At 45.1% G+C, this 12,922-nt stretch overlaps 1 protein-coding gene across 1 annotated transcript in view; it reads left to right on the plus strand.

Moving 5' to 3' along the window:
• Positions 1-12,922, plus strand: part of LOC123746822 (uncharacterized) — an 80,025-nt gene that overhangs the window by 20,182 nt on the left and 46,921 nt on the right. The window lies entirely within an intron of this gene.

The following is a 12,922-nucleotide window of genomic DNA, read 5'->3' on the forward strand; positions in this document are numbered from 1 at the left end:
CTATTAGCAACCCCAATGTCAGCAACCGGCACCCGTCTCACACCGCAGGCCCTCCGATTTGCTGTGGCTCTCCGCCTCGCTGCCCCAATCCACACCGAATACAGGTGTGGCGAGGCAGAGGCCGACAGGTAATGCGGGCATGGCCTTCTCTGCGAAAGTACAGGCATGCAAGACACATCGAGGTAAATTACATTATTTAGAGGAGCCGTACCACAGCGGTTGTCCAGCAGAAAGAGAACCCCACTGGTTAATGCCCCGCAACTCTGACGAGCCTGTTGGTCGCCCAGACGAGATCACGTCTCAAGAATGGTTGACAGTTGGTGTGGGACGACCCGTGATTTTCAACTTTAGCCAACACCTATGTTGACTTCAGTGTTGCACATCCACGTGGTGCTGCCTGCCACTCACCAAGCTGCAGCCAAGTCGCGTAAATACAGATCTTGATCACCACTACAATTATATCCCCATTGCCTCAGAGGCACTTGGTGCCTGGGGTAGAAGTGCTGCTAGCTTTTGAAGGAGCTGGGGTCCAAGCTAATTGAAACAGAGACCCTAGAGCCGGCAGTTTCCTCTTCAGCACCTTAGTGTGGCGATACAGAGAGGAAACGCACACTGCATCTATGGTTCCTGCCCGCCGTCTGAGGAGGTGGAGGAACTCGACAACCTGTGACAACTAACCTTGTACCTGTTCATGCTCCCATACTCCAGTTGTGCAGACGTCGTCACCTGTGGCACTGTGCCGCCACCAGGACAAAGTACGTAAAATATTGATGGTAATCGATGACACGTTTGATGTGTTGTACAGGAGCCGGTGTGATCTTGAGGCCCGGTGGGCGAGCCTCTCCAGGCGGTGACACAGGTGACAGTCTCAGCAGCGAGACGAGTCCACCCACGGAAACTTAATAGCATCCTTAAGACTGGATAGGAGAGAATGGTCATCTAGATGAAGGCCAAACACTGTATACAATGCACCATAATAATGTAATGGTGCTCACACACTCACACACATCTTATTAAGTTCGTTTTTCCTCTCACCCGACACACAAAGAAGAAGATAAAGCCTGCTTGACAAGCTTAATCCGTTTTACAACTAATTTATGGAAGCTAATCGAGAGTAGATCGGGCAGACAGCATCTTCCTTGACTGTTAGAAAGTATTAGATAATGTCTCATATATATAGGAGCTACTAAAACTACAGAAGCAGGCTGGTGAATCTAGAAAAGTGAGGAAGTACCTCTCAGGAAGGAGGCAAGAGGTCGCAGAGTGAGAGAGAGAGAGAGAGAGAGAGAGAGAGAGAGAGAGAGAGAGAGAGAGAGAGAGAGAGAGAGAGAGAGAGAGAGAGAGAGAGAGAGAGAGAGAGAGAGAGAGGGGGGGGGGGAGATAATAAGATACATTCTATCCTAATGTACATCAAAGACCCGACAGACAAAACAGGTCCTCTATATAAAGTGATCAATGTTTGCTGATGATACAACACTACCAGGAATAAGAGCACATAGCTACAGTGACATACTGTTTATCAAGGCAAACTACGCCCTAGAGATGATTGCAACTTTAACAAGACAAAGGAAGTTACGTGTATTTGAACAGGTGAAAGAAGATCTTTACATCAACATGAAATGAAGAGAATTCAGTATAAAATATCTCGCATTCTTAATTAAACCCAACACAAGGATTCCGTTCACCGTACTGCTGGGGAATTACCTATTCACCTAGTTGTGTTTGCGGGGGTTGAGCTTTGCTCTTTGGGCTCGCCTCTCAACTGTCAATCATCTGTTTTACTAACTACTTTTTTTCCCCACACCACACACACACACACCAGGAAGCAGCCCGTGACAGCTGACTAACTCCCAGGTACCTATTTACTGCTAGGTAACAGGGGCATTCAAACTTTGCTCATTTGTTTCTGCCTGGTGCGGGAATCGAACCCGCGCCACAGAATTACGAGCCCTGCGCGCTATCCACCAGGCTACCAGGCCCCATACGTACCAAACAACCCGTGTTTATCAGTCAAATAAGAACTTGACATCACAAGTGTTGAGTCAGAGATGTCAGTAACAGGGTCACGTGACTGTTGGCACCTCACATCATCAACCCGAAACGCTTTGGCGTAACTAGTGGCGTCATTAGCATGTGTACCTTCTGTCCCTACAATGGTACATAACTCCTGTGTTCTTCGTACACACATTATTTTGAATAAACACTGATTAATTGATTGATCGATTAATCGATTGATCTTGACAAGTTGAAGGCCAAGTTGAAGGAAGTTAGGTACCTGTCACAAGCATGAATGTATACGTCACGTATGTCAATGATATTTAGAAATAGATACATTAGTAAAATAAAATAAATTGCAAAAGAGTGAATTTTTATAACTCAAGAGCATGTTGAGGAAGTTGAAGCTCATTTTGGGGAAATTGAAGCCCATGTTGGGGAAGTTCAAAGAGCATGTTGGGAGTGTTCAAAGCCCATGTTGAGAGAGTTCAAAGAGCATGTTGAGAGAGTTCAAAGAGCATGTTGAGAGAGTTCAAAGAGCATGTTGAGAGAGTTCAAAGAACATGTTGATAGAGTTCAAAGAACATGTTGAGAGAGTTCAAAGAACATGTTGAGAGAGTTCAAAGAACATGTTGAGAGTGTTCAAAGAACATGTTGAGAGTGTTCAAAGAACATGTTGAGAGAGTTCAAAGAACATGTTGAGAGAGTTCCAAGAACATGTTGAGAGAGTTCAAAGAGCATGTTGAGAGAGTTCAAAGAGCATGTTGAGAGAGTTCAAAGAACATGTTGAGAGAGTTGAAAGAGCATGTTGAGAGAGTTCAAAGAGCCTATTGGGAAATTCCCTGTGGCCAAGTTTTGTGGGCGAGGAATGTTCAAAATATATAATTACTTTAGAATTAATCCATTATAATAGACTTTAAATTTTTTTAATAAAGGGAAAAACATTTTACTAGATCCATAATTTGTTACATTATTTTGTTATCAATAAATGACCTAATGAACTATTGTGAATTATACATAGAAAGTTGCAGGATAATAATACTTTCTTTTAATATCTATGTGTAAAGATCTCAGAATACGTATTCTTTATATAAAAAAAATGAATAATTATCAGTTATCATTTCATATTTATCAAATATTACTTGTTTATTAGTTATCAATTAGTAATTACCCAATATCATAATCTTCAATCATCAGGCTGAATCATCTTCCCCTCATTATATAATTATCTTTAATGTTAATCGTATATAATCAGGGCTGATGCATCTATAATCTGTACCTTCTGAAAATTATGTTGTGATGCGCTTGTCCAGAGTGTCACATGGTGCTGGGGGGGGGGGGAGAGGGGGGGATGGGATGGGAATGAGGGGGGAGGGGCTAATTGGTTATACGATACTTGACCTTATTCCGTCTCGAAGGGGGGGAGTGAGGGGGTATATTGACCAGTGCGGTCACCAGGGCTTGCCTAATAACATCAACACTATCTGAACAGGGCGCTTAGGTAACCATGTAAAGTTTAAGGTCAACACGAGGGAATGTTTTGAAGCTATCCAAGGAATCCCCGGAGTCTGGGTGGAGGAAAAGGGTGGGATGGAAGGCCTTCTAAATCTGAGGAATATTGTCCCAAGAGGGTGGACCAAGTAGGTATTGACTGACCTGGCCATTAATAGCCCGAAAAAATGTAGCCTTGACCAGAGCGCCCCGCCGCGATGATTGACAACTTGGGTTATGAAGCGACGGGTGTCAGTCAAGAGTTGCTGGAGCTGACACGCACCTCACCCAGACCCACCCACTACACCCTTAATAACACCCACACCACCCTTAGACCCACCCACATCATTCCCCACCCACAATAGGCGAGAGTTTGGTCCACCATACCCTCCCCCCTCCCTCTAACAGATATGGAAACGCAGCCACATGTACAGATATTATTCCGGGAAAACAAACGCAGCCAATTTCTCACGAGTAGCATAAAAGGCATGTACATAAATGCTGATGGCATTACTAATAAAGAAATAGAGTTATAGGAAAGAGTGGCAGAGGTACAACCGCACATAATCGCGATAAAGGAAACAAAACTGACAACCGTTATAGGAAATGCTATCTTCCCATGAGAGTATCAAGTAATAAGGAGAGAGGGTGCACAGAGGTGGAGGTGGTGCAGCTCTGTTGCCCCAGCTACATCAGAGCGTTGAAGAACTAAAATTAACAGTGAAATCAGACCAGCAAGAGTATGTTGATCAGACCACACACTAGAAGGTGAAGGGACGACGACGTTTCGGTCCGTCCTGGACCATTCTCAAGGCGATTGACAATCGACTTGAGAATGGTCCACGACGGACCGAAACGTCGTCGTCCCTTCACCTTCTAGTGTGTGGTCTGGTCAATATACTTTAGCCACGTTATTGTGACTCATCGCCTGCACCAGCAGGAGTATATACTAGGAATAGCAACAGTGTGCGGCGTGAAGATAGTGGTAGCAGTTGTTTATAATCCCCCACCAAACAACAGAAGGCCTACTTAAAAATACGACAGATGCAGTCTGAATTGTCTAAAGATAACGGAAGAAGCAGCCACAGTAGCAAGGGGAACAAGAGCTAAAATCATAATATTGGGGGACTATAACCACAGGAAAATAGTCAGGACAAATAATGACCCCCAAGAAGGTGATGTGACATGGAGAGCAAAACTGGTAGACATGACAGTCAAACACTTCATAAAGCAACATGTCACATAACCAACTACAGCAAGAGGAGACGACCCACCAGCAACACTACACTTGGTGTTTGCCCAAAATGAAACAGATATTGAAAGAAACAGAGTAAGAGATGTCTCTAGAGCTACCGACCACTGCACTGTCATGCTTGAACCAACCCGTCCTCGCAAATTCGTATAGTCAATATTGACTTATTAAATAAGTGCATAGGTGACATACTAAACATAATATACCCTTAAAAAGATTCATAGAAAACACCGACCTTACCTAACCTTGTTAGTATGTTAAGATAAGCGTCTTATTGCTTCGTAATTACAATTATTACTTAACCTATACCTATAATAGGTTAAGTAACAATTGTAATTACGAAGCTATAAGATGCTTATCTTAACATACTAACAAGGTTAGGTAAGGTCGGTGTTTTCTATGAATCTTTTTAAGGGTATATTATGTTTAGTATGTCACCTATGCACTTATTTAATAAGTCAATATTGACTATACGAATTTGCGAGGACGGGTTGCTTGAACACATAGTGGAGCTGAAGGAACTGGTTACACAAAGAAACCCGTTGAAGAAGAAGAAGAGAGATTACAGACGTGGAGACTACCACAGGATGAAGGACTTTTTGTAGGAAATCCAAAGGAAATCCATTCCTTGCAACAACGATCACGAAAACTCAGATCAAAGTATGCAGAAAAAACACCTTGAAAAACAAATGATAGCAATAACGCGTTTTCAACCACTAGGTCGTCCTCTTGCTTTTATTTTTCAATGGAGTATTCCCCCCCCCCCCAACCCCCCAGAGTATTGTTTATCAGAGGTAATGATAATGACATGAAGAACCTGCCACAGTTACCACAGGCTGAGCACCTGGACAAAAAATCATCCGTGTTGGATGTGACGATAAATTGTGTCTTGAAGTGTTCAGTTCATTTTGCTAGTGAAACCTCCTGTAGATGTTGTCAACTGGCTAAGCTAACATAATTGGTCAAGTAAATACTATAGTGTCAAACTTGACAGGAATGTGGTGAGGTTCGTTCAACACATTCCTCCTCAACGGTGGGCTGGGGACGTCTGGCCAGCCCGTCCTCTGAACAAACGTCAAAGTCCATTCCATCCACCCGCCAAACCCCCCTGTTTATGAATAAAAGGTTTACACACGACTCACAACTGATAACGTCCGAACACTTCCGGAACAAGTGCTTCGCTGATGACTTTTATTCGAACCACAACGCTGTAAATGCTTCACCCACGTACTACAAATACAAATAATCGCCAACGGAACCTAAATACCTAACCTAACCAGTGCCTAAATATGTCCAATATGCTAATACATAATAATATAAATTTATATTTGAGAAAATTCACATTTTGAATGAACAGCATGTTAAGATTAATGAATGCATCTTTGGGGTCGACCGCTGGGTAGAATGGACTTGGTGTGAAGACCAGTTGTGAACTGCGCTGTTCTTCCTGACCACAACATCTTGCCTGCTGTGCAACAATTGAGTCCAACAAGAGCAGGTGTAGTGTTAGGGCCGAGGCTGACCCCCCCCCCCCCCTGCACGGTATAATCAATGCTTGGGTAAGCGGTGAGGAACATTGATTATAGGCACCAGTCAGAGAGGTTCTCTATAACTCCTTACAACCAATGATAGTCCTCCCCCCACTCTCCTAGCCAATCAGGATCACTATTATAATTCACCCCAAGGCAATCAGAATATTTAACACCTCAGTCCAAACAATCGTACTAATGGCTGAACGCTTGTTACAATTATACACCTTCCTTTATATTCAACCCAACTGAACACCATTCATTCTTCACTTAAGTATGGGCACTTATAACCTTTAACACAAGGCTGTAACATTTAGCGAGTCCATCCACCACCATCCATCACCATCTACCACCCTTCACCACCATCCAGGGCCATCCACCACCCTTCACCACCCTCCACCACCATCCAGGGCCATCCACCACCCTTCACCACCATCCACCACCCTTCACCACCATCCTCCACCACCATCCAGGGCCATCCACCACCCTCCACCACCATCCAGGGCCATCCACCACCCTTCACCACCATCCACCACCCTCCACCACCATCCAGGGCCATCCATCACCCTTCACAGCCATCCACCACCCTCCACCACCATCCAGGGCCATCCATCACCCTTCACAGCCATCCACCACCCTCCACCACCATCCAGGGCCATCCATCACCCTTCACCACCATCCACCACCCTTCACCACCATCCACCACCCTCCACCACCATCCAGGGCCATCCATCACCCTTCACCACCATCCACCACCCTCCACCACCATCCAGGGCCATCCATCACCCTTCACAGCCATCCACTTCCCACCAATGGAACCTAGTGGAACTATCAGCCACCCAATGTTGACAGTTCACCATACACAGTCCTCATGCTGACAGTTAGAGCGAGTAAGTAAGTAATTATCAAAAGAAGGCACCAAACCGGGAAGGCTATGTAGCACCATCAAATACGCAAAATAATCAGAGGGCGCTAAATATCACCGAGGATGCCAATACGAGAACAAAAACGCATAAGGCGAACGATATCAAAAGTATCCGAGTCACCAAGAATTCTATCGAGGGACAGGTGACCGCGAGGGGCGGTCGGAAAGCAAGACACACGCTCGTCCTGGAAGTCAGGACATTCAAGAAGGACATGCACGACCGTAAGAGGGACAACGCAACTAGGACAATAAGGAGCAGGGCGGCGCTCCATCAAGTGACCATGGGTTAAGCGAGTATGGCCAATACGCAACCTCGCCAGAGCTGTTTCCCACCGCCGGTTACGGTGGAAGGAGGACGGCCACGAGGAAACACAACATTTAAGAGTACGTAGCTTGTTACCAGTAAGAGACAACCAAGAAGCCTGCCAACGGGTAAGGACTGAGGAATGGATAACCGGGTAAAAGTCGGAATACGGAATGCCTTTACGAGAGATGGGACAAGAGCGGACAGCTTCCTTAGCGGCAGCATCCGCACGCTCATTTAAAGACACGCCAATATGGCTGGGAACCCAACAAAACTCAACTGACTTAAATTTACTGTGAACGAGAAACAGCCAATGCTGGATCTCGACAACTACTGGATGAACTGGATTAAAGGACCCGAGAGCCATGAGGGCACTACGAGAGTCAACAACAACCACAAAGGAAGACTGACAACGAGAAAGCAGGAGACGAAGAGCATAGAGAATAGCATAAAGTTCCGCTGTAAAGATGCTAGTCTCCGGAGGCAAGCGACACATATAAGTGCGATCAGGAAAAACAACAGAGTAGCCAACACCGTCCGCTGACTGAGACCCATCGGTGAAGACAGAAACGGAGCGGGAGTGAGAAGAAAAGTGCTCAAGGAAAAGGCGTTTTAGAACCGTAGGAGGGGTAAAAGCTTTAGTGATACGAATCAAGGATGTACAAAACCGCGGAAGAGGGACCCTCCACGGGGGCAAAGAAGGAACAACACGAGGTGAAACACCAGAAATACGAACGGAAAGAGAATCCTGTAGGCGAGATAACCGGACAGAAAGAGAGAGGTGGTGAAGAGGAACAGGAACCGCAGGAGGGGTAAAAGTTAAAGCACGACAGAGGCGAGAGGAAGGATGTTGCAAGGACCGCGCAAGATAGCGAAGACAGTAGCGATCACGGCGGTCCTGGAGAGACAGGAAGCCAGTGTCAACATACAAGCTAAGGACGGGAGTCGAACGAAAGGCACCAGAACTGAGGCGCAACCCAGTATGGTGCAAAGCATCAAGACGGCGAAGAGTAGAAGGAGAAGCAGACGAGTAAGCAGGGCAACCATAATCGAGCTTAGACAGGACGAGAGAGGAATGTAAAGCAAGGAGAGTGCGTCTATCTGCCCCCCAAGAAGTATGGGACAAGACCCGAAGGAGGGTAAGGGCCTTAGAGCACTCAACACGGAGGTAAGAGATATGGGGAGACCAAGACAAACGAGTGTCAAGGAATAACCCCAAAAGCTTCGCGGAATCTTTGTATTCAAGGGGATGACCATAAAGTGACAAAGAGGGACGAAGAACAACCCGTTTCCGCGTAAAAGTCATGGCAACAGTTAGAGCGAAGGTCTCGCTTCATGCAGGTCGGCGTTCAATCCCCGACCGTCCAAGTGGTTGGGCACCATTCCTTCCCCCCGTCCCATCCCACATCCTTATCGTGACCCCTTCCCTGTGCTATGTAGTCGTAATGGCTTGGCGCTTGTTCTTGATCGTTCCTTTCCCCCTACATCCACAATTTTTTTCACGTGGCGTAGTGGTAAAACACTCGCCTGGCGTTTCGCGAGCGCTTTATCCTGGGTTCGTATCCTGGCCTTACCTTGCATAATATATATATATATATATATATATATATATATATATATATATATATATATATATATATATATATATATATATATATATATATATATATATATATATATATTATATATATATATATATATATATATATATATATATATATATATATAACTCTTGTATGTATTCCAAAAAAAATAATTAAGATCAGATTCGACAAAGAATTCAAACGTCAGACAGTCGAATTATTAGGTAACAGGTACAGATTTTAACAGATTTTTAACAGATTTTGCATTTATTTATTTATATATAGAAGAGTTCTTACATTCTTGTACAGCCACTAGCACGCATAGCGTTTCGGGCAGGTCCTTATAGCCTAATATTCCTCTGAATATCACCCGCCAAATAGTTTAATATCCATATAAAACTCTCTGTTCACCTAGTAGTGAACAGATACCTAGGATGTAGTCGATTGTTGTACGCTGCATCCTGCAATAGGTCACTTGTTCTAGGGGAAGCCTCGTAAAGCTTATCGGCCTTACTGTCATTAATGACAGCAAACACGTTTTGGGATAATATGCCTTTTTGTTTAGCCTACCCTATGTTTGAGACTTGCATCGTTTTCTTTGGAGGTGACGAGTGGGAAGAGAACGGGTGTCCTTGAGCGTGAACTGCGTCTCACACTCGGGGCGGCCAAGCACGCGTCAAGGGGACACATTGGAGAAAAGAAACTATATATAAGGAACCGAAGTGACATTGGTACAATGTCTTCTAGTTGCGCTATATACAATTTTTGACGTGTATACGGTACGTGTCCAATGTGGACATTGGACACGACCCAAAGACGTCCTTTTTTTTTTTAGTTTGAGTTGTCAATGAATGGAAGGTCAAATAAGGATAATGAATTATTCTCTGAACACAACTTCAGAGAAAAATATAATATTACATGTAGGAAAAGTCAATAAACCAATCGATAGCTGAAAATACGCAAATGCTCGCCTTTACAAGCATATTTGGGCAAGTCAACACTCACGCGCGCGCGCGCGCACACACACACACACACACACACACACACACACACACACACACACACACACACACACACACACACACACACACACACACACACACACACAATAGTCGAGACAGGATAGCGAGGTACAAGTAGCAACGACAACAATAAGCGACAGAAGCAGAGAGTGTTGGACCACCTGTCCTTGGTGAATATTTCACAGCTGTGGGAGCCAGCGGGGAGCAGGGTGGTGGCTTGATGCTTCCCACCTCCGTCCACCCTCACCTCTAACACACTGGCAACACTTACACTCTCCACACCCCGTGACGTAGAGTGTGTTGCATCAGGCAGAACACTCACACCTGCTGCTCACAGACGACACGCGCATCAACAGTAATGAAAGCATTAACCATATATCTGAGAGCTGTATTATTGATGGTTATACAGACTAGTGATGACAGGACCATCCTCTTAGAAGTCTTTTCTCCCTCCTCGGCCCACATTTCTTCCCCACACTCTTCACCTGTCTTATCTGATTGATTGACTGATGAAGGTTAAACCACCCAAGAGGTGGCACAGGCAGGAATGCCCGTGCCTACAGTGATTACCGTGAGTGGTAGATCTTTTTCAGTAAATATATACTGTGTGCTGAGATCTCATTTAATCGTCAGGATGCTATCGCGGGGGAGGATATTGGTTGACAGTATTTATGAGAGTCTCCAGCTGCTGGACACCATTGTTAACCAGGAGAGTGGCAGTGTTGATGGCTTCAGGGTGGTTACTGCAAGAGTCAGGGACTCTTAAAGCTCGTCTTAGGTCGTTGGTTGCTTCACATTCCAGGAGATAGTGAAGTATTGGCTTTTCTGTGACAGTTTGGCAGAAGATGCATTCTCACTCTCTGGGTTCACCAATCTCCCAGTTGCATCTGTAGCCTAGACGTTGTCTATATAACCGAACTGCTGTTTTCCCTGTGGATTCCTTTTGGGATATTTAACCTGTCTAACTTGGTGGCCTGAAGATACCATATTGCAGAGGGCGAACCTTCAGCTACTCTGGTGTAGATGGGATTTGTTGAGGTGTGAGAGGTTTTGGTGATGGTGTTTTTTACGTACTGTAGGCTGGGTTGGATTGCTTTATAGATCACTGGATGACTAGTTGCCAATTTAGCAGTTTCATCGACTTTTCTCATTTAATGGGATTCCAACATGGGATGGGATCCAGTTTAGGGTTTGTGGTGTTGTGTGTTACTGAGGAAGTCTTGGTTGTAGGGTTGATATAAAGCCATTGCTTGGTTACTGACTTTAATACTTATAAACGATTACATGACTAGTAGCTACCAAGCTTGTCGGGCGTCCTGTATGCTCTTGTTTACCTTCTCTCGGCGTCTGCTCCGCCACATAGAAAACGGATGGTACCGTTTTCTGTGAACATGACATCCCTCCTTTTCTTTAAAGCATAATAAACCAAATAAGGTTCTGCGGTAAAATAAAGAGGCGGCAATATACAAAAAGATTGGTCTGATGAAATATATCAAACATATTCGGTGAGTATAAGACCGGTGTGTACTCACCTAGTTGTGCTTGCGGGGTTGAGCTTTGGCTCTTTGGTCCCGCCTGAGGTTGAGAGCGAGAGTGACACAGAACCAGTTATTAGCGTGACTCACCTACACCAAGAAAATAACCCCAACTAAGACTGATCTTTGAATTTACCTGAGTGCCATTTTCTTTTGTTTTTGGCCTCGATGGGGGGACAGGATGCCAGTGACTTATCTTAAGGCTTCGCTGAATGTTCCTGAGGAAAGACATTCAATCAAGCAAGCAGTTCCGACGCCTGTTCAGCAAGTACCACGTTCAGATATACAAGCCATTCAAGTTCACATATCTTAACTATTAAGAGATATCTTTAAGGAGGATATCTGAAACATTTTGGAGATGACAAGTTATCACGTCTACCGCGTCGCTGTGGTACAATGTTCCCTCACCACCAATAGTGAGGTACAATGTTCCCCCTCACCACCAGGAGTAAGGTACAATGTTCCCTCACCACCAGGAGTAAGGTACAATGTTCCCTCACCACTAGGAGTGAGGTACAATGATCCCCCACCACCAGGAGTGAGGTACAATGATCCCTCACCACCAGGAGTGAGGTACAATGTTCCCTCACCACCAGGAGTGAGGTACAATGATCCCCCACCACCAGGAGTGAGGTACAATGATCCCCCACCACCAGGAGTGAGGTACAATGATCCCTCACCACCAGGAGTGAGGTACAATGTTCCCTCACCACCAGGAGTGAGGTACAATGATCCCCCACCACCAGGAGTGTGGTACAATGTTCCCTCACCACCAATAGTGAGGTACAATGTTCCCTCACCACCAATAGTGAGGTACAATGTTCCCTCACCACCAGGAGTGAGGTACAATGTTCCCTCACCACCACGAGTGAGGTACAATGTTCCCTCACCACCAATAGTGAGGTAAAATGTTCCCTGACCACCAGGAGTGAGGTACAATGTTCCCTCACCACCAATAGTGAGGTACAATGTTCCCTCACCACCACGAGTGAGGTACAATGTTCCCTCACCACCAATAGTGAGGTACAATGATCCCTCACCACCAATAGTGAGGTACAATGTTCCCTCACCACCAATAGTGAGGTACAATGTTCCCTCACCACCAATAGTGAGATACAATGTTCCCTCACCACCAATAGTGAGGTACAATGATCCCCGTCACCATCACGTCGACCTCAGGGACCTCGACGCAATGTTCACTATCTCCACATACGTCCTGGCCACAAGGAACCAGACACTATTGATGTATATGGATATCATAACCACAACATGGATATCATAACCAC

This window comes from Procambarus clarkii, chromosome 93, assembly GCF_040958095.1.
Source record: "Procambarus clarkii isolate CNS0578487 chromosome 93, FALCON_Pclarkii_2.0, whole genome shotgun sequence".
In the NCBI taxonomy this organism is placed as follows: domain Eukaryota; kingdom Metazoa; phylum Arthropoda; class Malacostraca; order Decapoda; family Cambaridae; genus Procambarus; species Procambarus clarkii.